General features: G+C 42.5%; 1 non-coding gene across 1 annotated transcript; it reads right to left on the bottom strand.

The window, feature by feature from the left end:
* Window positions 1-2,885: 2,885 nt before the first annotated feature.
* Window positions 2,886-2,957, bottom strand: TRNAA-AGC (transfer RNA alanine (anticodon AGC)). The gene has a single exon. It is a non-coding gene; the product is annotated as a tRNA-Ala (tRNA).
* Between the last annotated feature and the right edge of the window lie 9,115 nt (window positions 2,958-12,072).

The raw sequence follows: 12,072 nt of genomic DNA on the forward strand, positions 1-12,072 counted from the left end.
AAAATTATAACTGAATGAGAAAAAAACCTAATTGTCTAATGCCAAGACCAAGATGAATCAGATGTTGAAATTACCTGAGAATTTTAAAGGAGACAACATGAAAATGTTTCAAAGATCAATTAAATATCCTCTTTAAAAAAAGGTATAAAATATCAGCAAAGAAATAGAAATTAATAAAAAAAAAAGAACCAAATAAAGATTATGGAAACAAAAATACTACATTGAAACAAAAATAAACTTGTAAAATGTGTTCAACAGTAGAGTGGAGATGACAGAGACTAAAACCAATGAGCATGAAGATAGATGAATAAATAGAATTTACCAAACTGAAAAAACACAAGAAAGATGGAGAAAGAACAGTTTCAGAGACCTTTGCATAATAACCAGAGACGTAATGTTTGTAGAGTCCCAGAAAAAGAAGAGGAAGAGAATGGAGCTGAAAGCTTATTTTGAAAATGATGGAAAACTAAAATTTGTTAAAATGCACAAGTGTGCAGACTCAAGTGGCTGAGAAAAAAGCCCAAACATGTCCATGCCAAAAAATATCACCATGAAATTCTATAAACTGAAGTCAAAGGAAACATTTTACAGGCAGCCAGAAAAATTATGCCTTACCCATAGGAGGACACCAATCTGAATAACAGTGATTTCTGAGTTGAAATCATGGAGCCAGAATAAAGTAGCACAACACTTTTGAAACACAAAAAGAAAGTAATTGTAATCCGTGAATTCTTTTAATTTAAATTTTAGTTATTTATTTTTAGCTGTGCTGGATCATCATTGCTGTATGTGGGTTTTCTCTAGTTGAGGCAAGCAGGTTAGTGATGTTGAGCATCTTTTCCTGTGCTTTTTGGCCGTCTGTATATCTTCTGTGGAGAAATGTCTGTTTAGATCTTCTACCATTTTTGATTGGGTTATTAAGCTTTTTTTTTGATATTGAGCTATATGAGTGTTTGTATATTTGGGAGGTTAATCCCTTGTTGGTTGCTTCATTTGCAAATATTTTCTCCCTTTCTGAGGGTTGTCTTTTTTTTTTTTTTTTGCTTATGGTTTCCTTTGCTGTGCAAAAGCTTTTAGGTTTAATTAGATCCCATTTGTTTATTTTTGTTTTAATTTTCATTACTTTAGGAGGTGGGTCAAAAAAGATATATTTATGTAAAAGAGTGTCTGCTTACATTTTCCTCTAAGAATTTTATCTTTAATCCTATCTGAGTTTATTTTTGTGTTGGTGTTAGGGAGTGTTCTAATTTCATTCCTATACATGTGGCTGTCTAGCTTTCTCAGCACCATTATTGAAGAGACTCTCTTTTCTCCAGTGTGTATTCTTGCCACCCTTGTCATAGATTAAGTGACGTTAAGTGCATGGTTTATCTCTGGGCTTCCTATTCTGTTCCATTGATCTATATTTCTGTTTTTGTGCCAGGACTATGCTGTTTTGATTACTGGAGCTTTGGTAGTATAGTTTGAAGTTAGGGTGCCTGATTCCTCCAGTTCTTTCTCAAGATTGTTTTCTTTCTCATGATTGTTTTGGCTATTCAGGGTCTTTTGTCTTTCTATACAAAATTGTAACAATTTTTTTGTCCTAATTCAGTGAAAAATGCCATTGGTAATTTGAAGGGGATTACATTGAATCTGTACATTGCTTTGGGTAAGTATAGTTATTTTCACAATATTGATCTTCCAATCCAAGAATACGATATCTCTTTCCATATGATTGTGTCCATTTCCTTCATTAGGATCTTACAGTTTTCTGAGTACAGTTGTTTTGCTTCCTTGGTAGGTTTATTCCTAGGTATTTTATTCTTTTTGATGTGATGGTAAATGAGACTGTTTCCTTAATTTCTCCTTCTGATCTTTCATTGTTAGTGTATAGGAATGCAAGAGATTTTCATGTATTAATTTTGTATCCTACTGATTTTCCAAGTTCATTGATGAACTCTAGTAGTTTTCTGGTAGTATCTTTTTTTTTAGAATTTTCTATGTATAGTATCATGTCATCTGTAATAGTTTTACTCCTTTCCCAATTTGGATTACTTTTATTTCTTTTTCTTCTCTGATTGTCATGGCTAAGACTTCCAAGCCTATCTTGAACAAGAGTGGCAAGAATGAACATCTTTGTCTTATTCCTGATCTTAGAGGAAAAATTTTCAGTTTTTCACCATTGAGAATGATGTTTGCTATGGGTCTTACATATGGCCTTTTTATGTTGAGGTAGGTTCCCTCTATGTGCACTTTTTGGAGCATTTTCATCATAAATGGGTGTTGAATTTTGTCAAAGCTTTTTCTGTATCTATTGAGATGATTATATGGTTTTTATTCTTCAATTTGCTCATGAAAGAAATCAAGGAAGACCTAACTAAATGGAAAGACATACCATGTTCATGAACCAAAAGGTCCAACCTAGTAAATATGTCATCAACTTCCCCCAACTGATCTATAGGTAGAATGCAATTCCTATCAATATTCCAGCAAGATTTTTGTAGATATAGACAATATTATTTTAAAATTTATATTGAAAGACACAGGTCTTAGAACAAACCATTCTTGACAAATCATAATAAAGAGGTTGGACTCACTTTATCCAGTGCTTGAAAGTGAAAGTCACTTAGTCATGTCCTAACTCTTCAACCCAGGCTGGAATACTGGAGTGGGTAGATGTTCCCTTCTCCAGGGGATTGTCCCAACTCAGGGATTGAGCCCAGGTCTCCTGCATTTCAGGTGGATTCTTTACCAGCTGAGCCACCAGAGAAGCCCAAGAACACTGGAGTGGGTAGCCTATCCCTTTTCCAGCAGATCTTCTCAACCCCGAAATTGAACTGGGGTCTTCTGCATTGCAGGTGGATTCTATACCAGCTGAGCTACGAGGGAAGTCCAACACATGAAGGTGGAGGTATTGGGGATTGAACCCAGGGCCTCATGCATGCTAAGCATGTGCTCTACTACTAAGCTATACCCCCAACCAGTGCTTAGTCTCACTATATAGCTATAGCAGTCAAGACAGTTTGGTATTGCTGGAGGGAGGGACATATAGATCACTGGGTCAGAATGCAGGATTCCAAAATAGATCAACAAAAATATAATTAACTGATTTCTGACAAAGATGCAAAAGCCGGTTCAATGAAAGAAGGATAGATGTTTCCAGTAACTATTTTGATATATTTGAACATCTGTAGGCAAAAAGAATGAACTTCAGTGTAAATTTTGCACCTTATACAAACAAAACAAAAACTGAAAATGGATCATGGGGTTAACAGCAAACATTAAGTTATAATATTTCTATAAAAGTAGAGAAAAGGTCTTCAGGATTCAGGTCTATGCAGAATTCTTAGACCCTAAAATCATGACCCATAGAAGTGAAAAATGACATATATGACTTAATCAAAATTTAAAACTTTTGCTCCATGGAAACTCTAATGAACAAGATGAAGAGGTAAACTAAAGAGGGAAGAAAACATTTGCAAATCACATATTCAATGAAAGATTGGTTTCTAAAATATGTAAAGAGCTTTCTAAACTTAATAATAAAAGTCAAACAATTTAAATTAGAAAATGAGCAAAAGACATGAAGAAACACTACACTGAAGAGAATACACAAATGGCAAATGAAAAGCATTCAGCACAATTACCTGTCAAGAACATGAAAATTAAAACCACAATAGGATATCATTACACACCTATTATAATGGCTGAAATTAAAACAAAAATAGTGATATACCAAATACTGGTGAGGAGACTAGATCACTCCTCTATTGCTGATAGTAATGCGTAAAGATATAGCCATCCTGGAAAATAGCTAGGCACTTTCTTATAAAACAAAACATGCAAATACTAAATGACCCAGCAGCTACACATTTGGGCATTTATCCCAGAGCAGTAGACACTCAGGTTCACACAAAAATCCTATATATAAATGCTTATAGCTCTATTCTTAACAGCCCAAACCCACAGCTGTTGCTATGAGTCACCTGATAGAACAGGTGATACTCATGAGCCCAAAGGTAGAAATGAGGCTGAGAGTTAGGCATGAGTCAAGCATTATGCTGAGAAGGAATGAAAAGTGAGGCCAACTAGAGGACCAAGAAAGAGGGTGCTGTGTATCAGGAGTAGGAGCAGCAGGGACAGGAGCAGGGCAACCAGGCAGCAAAAGCGAGGTTGAGCAGATTTCCACGAATGCATGATTGCCAGGACTCCAGGCTGGTACTGCTCCAGCAACGGGATCAGCTGGACACCTGAGAGGTCCTTCGGCCTCTCCCTCGGGGAGCGCCCACAGTCCCTGTGCTGGCAGCCCCAGCTTTCTTTCTGTAGTCACGCTGCAGTGGTGAGCTCACCTCTTTGGGGGCTCCAGAGGGCAGCGTCGCATTCTCGCCTTCCGTGGCCTGGCAGTTGGGCTGCTCTTATCGCTGGGTCTTTGCGGTTCTTTGTTTCCTAGCACAGCTTTATCCAGGATCTTCTATTATTCATCCTGCTGTGTTTCTCAATCTGCAAAAGAGACAGACGGAAACTGTTACAAGGGTTTTATAAAAAGAAATGTGTCCTTGAAACTCCGGGCCGGGTTAACCTTAAAAAAGCCAGGTATTGATGAAATGGAACATGTGGAAGTTTCCTACATACAAGAGGAAACCAGTCATTTGAGCGTTGCTGCCCCTAGAACAGAAGACAGCAACAGAGGCTCGAGGTGGGGCTTAGTGCATCGTAAGGAAAGGTTTCCTTTAACAGCTTAGGGTAACAGGGCACCAAGGGGTCTTGCCAACTCATTTCTCTGGATCTCTTTTATAAGGCAGACTTATCTACTGCCTCTGAGGCTTTGCCAAAGTAGGGTGACCACCTCAATGATTTCTCAAGGATTCTTTGTGTTCTCTTAACATCTAATTAGCATTTTTATGTACTTTCCTGGGGTTCAGTCCAGAAAGCCAAACAAATCATTTGCTAACCACCCTTGTTGAGGTTCCCCTGTGAAAATGAGTGTAAATATCTTGTTAATCTTTCAGCCAGGAGTTCCTATCAGTTCAGCCTGAGCTCAGCCAAGAAGTTACAGCTTTCTGGATGCACACAGACTGAGCACGGGAAACTTTAAATAACCCTTTAGGGGCACAGTGGGGACAACCTTACTTGGCCTCTGAGTATATTTTGAAACTCCTATTTCTTTTGTGAATTGCTTTCATGGAAGATGGGCCCCTTTACATATTTTTTGATAAAGGACACTGGGCGCTTACCCAGGACAAGCTGTGGCCGCAAACACAGAGGACAAGGAAGCCGGCAGGCTCCTCCAAACCTCTGCTTAGACCAAGCTTGGGCTCCGGTCTCTCAAAGTCCAGTCCCTTTAGTGTAACTGACACATTTTCTCCCCACAGTTGCTAACCATTTCTCATCTAGTCTCTCTCTCTCTTTTTCAAGTTATTTATTTGATTTTGGTTGTATTGGGTCTTCTGTGCTGCATGCAGGCTTTCTCTAATTGTGGTGAGTGGGGGCTCCCCCTTGTTGAGGTGCACAGGCTTCTAATTGTGATGCCTTCTCTTGTTATGGAGCGCAGGCTCTGAGCGCACAGGCTTCAGTAGTTGCAGCACGTGGACTCGGTAATCACAGCACGCAGGCTTAGCTGCCCTGTGGCATGTGAAATCTTCCAAGTCCAGGGAATAAACCCATGGCCCCTGCCTTGGCAGGTGAATTCTTATCCATTGTCCCACAAAGAAGTCCTATTTATCACCTAATCTCTTAAAGCTAAGTTCATATTGTTAAAAGAAATGCTCATGTATTGAGGAAAGAGGCCGTCATCTTGGCTTACTCTTGGGTTACCTTGAATTTTATACTAACTAGAACAGCCTGTTTGTGGCCTATCAAACATACATTGTACATCTGCTTTAATTATCAGAGAAGAGGAGGATATTGATCAGAAAGAATGTTCATGTTAAAAGTAAAAACTGAAGACTCCCTGCGGTGCCAAAAATGATCCTCCTTTGATGATCAGACTTCCTTCTGAGGTGCCAAGGCCATACTGACCCACTGTGTACATGATGATCTGTGTTTTTGAAACCTCAAAGAGATGTGCCCTTGACTTATGTGATGTTTTTTGATCTGACAAGACAGAAAACTGCTGAAAATAATGCTTCTCCAGAGCAGTTCCTCAGAGTTGCCTGGGAAGGTGTCTCCTGGCCTGTCATCCTGGGTTTGGTTCAAATAAAACTCTTTTCTATTCCTATTATAGATTGTTTATTGATTTTTTTTCAACTTTACTGGGTGCTTCTTGAGGATCCTGGGTGCCGAGCTCCTTGCCTTGAAAGGGACTGGTTCCTGTGGGAAATGGAAATCTACACAGCTTTGCTGAGACCCAGCTCCTCCCAGGTTAGTTCATGATGGAGGAACCAGCTCTCTTCCAGATCTCTGTAAGAATTACGTATTAAACATTATTTTATTACCATTTAAGCATTGTGAGCATTTGCGCATACAGTAGTAAAAACACAGACATGCCCCGCCCCTTCTGCAAGCTCTACAGTTCAGGGAGGTTCTGTGTGCTTCTGACTGTGCTGTCAACTGACTTCTCCATGCCTGAGACCCTGGTCAGTCCAACCTGTGATCAGAGCTCAGCTTCCTTCCTTCACATTTTTGCTTCTACACGGGGACCTAATATCTTACCCTGTCTGAATATATATTATAAAGTGGATTTCAATCTGATTTTCCTGATTCCGAGGGGGACTTGAGTGTTCATCTCATTGCTATGCTCAAATCTTGCCCGAACATCTAGCCCTTCCCTCTGATTTGCCTTCCTCTTTGTCATCCAAGTGGGCAAGAATTTGACAGCTATGGAGGCCCTGCACTAAGCACCAGGGAGGCAAGTGAAAAGTTCACCTGCTCCTACAATGGCTGAGGTCTTTTTCTGTCTTATCAGCAAAAGCATTTGGGGTCCCCGACCACTCAACTGCTACACCCTTCTTCCCTGCTCCAAATGGGCTGAAAATTTGCTAGATAGAAGCATATATTTTGCTGCAAGTGTTCGTGCAGAATTTTCTTTCTGATTATAAGCATTTCAAGAACTTTTTTCTGTTATAGAATTTAATTTGGTTACTAAATACCATTGAACATAGGGCAAGGGTTGGGAGCATTTTTCCTCTCTCTGCCTCAGAAACATTAAGCTCGATCATCATCCCAGTGTAGAGTAAATTCATGTTCCATTGTGTTCGAGCTCCTTGCCTTCTCACATGAATTCAAAATCCTGTCTGTCTGTTTCCACGTCTTCCTTAGTCTGAACCTCGGTCTCTTTGACTCCTGAATTCCATCTTGTACTGGTCCCTGGATTTAGGATTGCCTTGATATCTGGTGTCTCTGAGCCAGCTTAGCATCTTTCCTAGACAGGCATCATGGAATCATAAGGATGGCAGGCCCAACATTGAGTGCGGCTAGGACCCAAGCATGTTCTGTGTCATCTCATTTATCCCTCAAGGACACCAAGGATACTGCAATTGCCATCCTTCCTTTGCAAGTGAGGAAACAGGCTTGGGAGCCTCCAGTGACACCTAGGTGGCAAGTGAGAGGTGAAATCTCAGGTCCAAACTCATTAGCGGGATCAGGAGAGCACAACTCCAGGAGCTGCACCTGGTTGCATTCTATTGCCTCGCTCTTGACAAGAGGCGAGGGCTGTGTGGGTGTTTGTGCCTCAGGCTCCCGTATCCTGGTGCAGCTGGACAAACAGAAGCTGTAGAAGATGGTGCCTCATTGCATCACTTAGATGATAGGTTGCCCTCCTTGGTCATCCTATATGAATATATGATTTGGTTTATTTCTCATAGGAATTGGAGGGAAATAGAGCTAAGTGCTCCTTCTCCTTGCCCCTGTTGATGAACTTCTCAGAGCCAGGGACACCCTTGCACTTTTGCCTGCTGCCAGAGCCTGGCAGGGAGCCCATGAACCTGGGAAACTTGCCATGTTTATTTCTCATATGCTCGTAGGCGACCTTCAGTATCTGCCTCTGCCTCCCAGGGGTTTCTGGGAAGCAGAAAGCTGGGGGGTCTGGTCAAGGGAGCACTGGCCCCCAAGTCAAAGGGTCCAGACTTTGGGACATAGGCCTCATCACTAATGATCCACGTGGCACCCTTCCCTGAACACAGGCTGACTGCCTCTTATTTTCTCAGGGAAATGAGGGTTTGATATCTTCCATCTTGTCCTACGTTTTGCTCCAAATAGGTCTTTTTGTATGGTGATATATTATTCCAATGGCTTGCTTTTTGTGATTATTTAGAAAAATAACTGATATAGTGCCTGATACCTAAATGCCCAAAACATGTCGATTCATCAAATATGCACAGCTGAATGATTGCCCAAAATTATTACATTTTATAGGGAAATTCTACCAGTTGTCTTGTTGGGCTTTCAAACAGCCAAGTGAAATAAGCTACACTGCCTCCCCTTGACAGGAGAAGGGATGGGCGCATGACCCAGAGTGACAGACCCGAGACGCCCATAGAGCCATGGGCCCCAGCCTCTGTGGCAGGTATCCCCAGCTGCTATTGGTCTGAACTGGAGTTCAGTGGAAATGGTGCTGAAAGACTTGAAGGTACAGACATGTTACTGTGATTGTCCCCTGACTAATTTCTAAGGAGCATCAGTCATCTTGACCCCAGTAGGAGAACAGGTGTACAAACACATACATGTGTGTATTTGCATGTACGCATGCATGTGTTGACATGTCAGTGTTTTGTATGTATGTTTGCACGTGTGTAAGTGTTTGTATGCAGGCTTGTGCTTAGTGTGCATTGTTTGTGTGTATGCATGTGTATAAATTTGGCTTCCTGGGTGGTGCCAGTGGGAAAGAACCTGCCTGCTAATGCAGAAGACATAAGAGATGTGGGTTTGATCCCTGGGTCAGGAAGATCCCCTGGAGGAGGGCATGGCAACCCACTCCAATATTCTTGTCTGGAGAATCTCAGGGACAGAGGAGTCTGGCAGGCTACAGTCCATAGGGTTGCAAAGAGTTGGACACGACTGAAACGACTTAGCACCTAAACATGTATATATATATATTTATGTTTGTATGTGTGTGTGTGTGTGTGTATGCATGTATGTTTGTGTACGTGTGTGTCTGTGTATATGCTTGTGTATGTGTTTGTGTGCACATTTTCTTGTGTGTGTATGCATCTATGTGTGTGTAATGTGTGTGCTTAGTCACTCAGTCGTGTCTGACTCTTTGCAACCCCATGGACTGTAGCCCACCAGGCTCCTCTGTCCATGGGGATTCTCCAGGCAAGAATACTGGAGAGAGTTGCCATGCCCTCCTCCAGGGGATCTTCCCAACCCAGGGTTTCCACATTGCAGGCAGATTCTTTACCATCTGAGCCACCAGGGAAGCCCATGTGTGTGTATGTATGTATATAAAATTTAGAAAGAATAGGAGTATCCACTTCGTGTTTCTGAGTTCTCTATGTTATTTTTTTGGTGTCACTCCAGGTCCTCTTCTACAAGCATTCCAGGCAGATGCACAGTGGTTGGTGCCCCCTGGATGGATTTTTGTCTTATTTCAGAGCACTGTAAATTTTCTAACTCTAGAATATTCTCAATTTTCCCACCACTACTCATAAAAGAGTCTGCTCCTTTAATTCCTCCTTCTCTGTCTGGCTAAAGGCTAGTCCTTGTGCCTGCCAGACCTCCCCCTCCTCTCTCATGTAAAGTCTGAAACATCCAATGCATGAGCCATCCCCACCACCCCTGCATGGCAGAGAAAGGGGCTCAAGACTGACTGCCTGGCTGTGTGTTTTCTCATTCTGTCCACAGAGATACATGGACATACTAGTGAACAAGCACAGTACTCCTGGGGTCAAGTGCAAAAAAAAAAAAAAAAGCTCCTGAGCAGCCCTGAGGCAAGGCACTGGAGGCCAGGTACTTACAAGCACCAGAGCGTGGGTCGCACAAGCCAGAACCCTACACCTATCCTCAGCGGAGCTATTTGGGAAGAAAAAGAGCTGCTCATTCTAGTGGCAACAGTGTCACAAATTGGGTAGTCTCTAAAAACAGTTGCTCACCACAACTATTCTGCATTTGGGGGTCCTGTTAATGACTGCAAGCTAGTTTTAAGCTGTATGCGTGTGTGCCAAGTTGCTTCAGTCATATCCACTCTTTGTGACCCTGTGGACTGTAGACTGCCAGAGTCCTCTGTCCTAGGGATTCTCCAGTATTCTCTAGTATTCTCTAGAATACTAGAGTGGGTTGCCATGCCCTCCTCCAGGGGATCTTCCCAACCCAGGGATCGAACCTGCATCTCTTATGTCTCCTGCATTGGCAGGTGGGTTCTTTAGGCTATCAGGATACAATCATCCTACAGCAGAAACACAAGATTTGCTCAGGGAAACAACAAGTGCAAGTCATTTCAGTTATCATGCTTGGCCTCTTACTTGGCCACAGTTTAAATATTTTGTGAATTTTGGTATTTATTTTGTTTCAGGCTAGGGAACATCACCTTGGGCTATTCTCCACCAGGACCTGGTCATCTTTTCCTGGGGTGGATTTGGAACTTCTGTTTCCTGGAATTGCCCTCTTGCTGCCCCAGACCCTTCAGGTGCACTGCTGACAAGCTCCTCTTGGAAGGAACTTCCCTCCTTTCCTTGGAGATAGCCCTGTCTCCTGTCTCCCTGGCACACAGAGGTGGCCTGCAGAGCTGGTCACAGTGAGGTGACTGAGGTCCCAGTTTGGGCGTTGGGACCACTGTTCTTTTTTAAAAAATTTTATTAATTTATTTTTGGCTGTGTTGGGTCTTTGTTGTTGCACAGGCTTTTCTCTAGTTGCAGTGAGCGGGGGCTACTCTCTAGTTGCAGTGAGAGGGCTTCTCATGGTGGTGCCTTCTCTTGTTGTGGAGCACAGGCTCTAGGATGTGTGGGTTTCAGTAGTTGTGGCTCATAGGCTCTAGAGCACAGGTTCAGTCATGGTGGTGCACAGTCTTCGTTGCTCCATGGCATGTGGGATCTTCCTGAACTAGGGACTGAACCCACGTCTCCTGCATTGGCAGGCGGATTCTTTACCACTGAGCTACCAGGGAAACCTGGGACTGCTGTGGTTTTTTTTTTTTTTTTTTCATTTTCTAAGAACTTATTTAATAAATATGAAGGAAATCAGCTTGAATTTTATTTTTTAAATAAACAAAAACATAAAGACCCAAAGTAAAAGTGGCAGAGACAAGCTGATGTGGTGGTTCCATGGTGCCTTTAGGAAGCAAGTCTCCATCATCCTCAGCCTGTGGCTTCCATTCTAAGGCTATCTCACGATCTAACATGGCTGCTAGAGCTCCAACCATCACATCAGCTATATTCTGGGCCAATTAAGAAGGAAGGGGAAGGGAAGCACCTTCATACCATCATCATTATAAAGAGAAGTCTCTGAAGTTTCCCACAGCATTTCTGCTTAAATATTTTTCTTTTTTTGCTGTTTTTAATGAGCTGGATATGACTCACCAAGCAACCTCTCAACCTCATCTTAGAGAACACATATTGTCAGATTAGGGAAGTAAGAGGGCAGGGTTTTCTGGAGCTTCTAGGGGTACCATTTAGCTGACGCTATGTGGAAATATTAGGAAGACTCATGTACATACAGAGTGAAAGAATACTTGGGTCATCTGCCTGTAGGTCACTAACACAGACCAATTCCTGGTCCTGAGACCTGGTGTGGCTCCAACCCCACCTGACTCAAACCTGCACCTCTTGGCCTTATCAGGGTGCACTCTTCACCAACTTCTATTGGTTCTTTCCTCCACAGTTTGAATGGGGGATTTGTTTCTACGGCCACAGTACTCTTTTAGTTAAAGCTCACCCTGTGGCCACTGTTCTTTCAGGGTCTCCTGATATCTTCCCCTGGGGTTTTGCCCTCACCCACTCCCGAGGCAAGGTTGTGAATCCCCCACAACTCACAGGTGTCCTCCCTGCCCATCTCATACTCCTCCCAAGGTTCCGTGTGGCCGACACAACAGAGTCCCTCACCTCCACCAGGTATGCTGGTCTCTCAGCCACCCATCTTCACCTTCAGCTATCAAAGGTACCCCCTGGGCCCCTGCTTGCCAAGCACTGCTCTCCACGAACTCTTCTGCGGGTGACTGCTTTT

This window comes from Dama dama, chromosome 18 (genome assembly GCF_033118175.1).
Source record: "Dama dama isolate Ldn47 chromosome 18, ASM3311817v1, whole genome shotgun sequence".
NCBI classification, from domain to species: domain Eukaryota; kingdom Metazoa; phylum Chordata; class Mammalia; order Artiodactyla; family Cervidae; genus Dama; species Dama dama.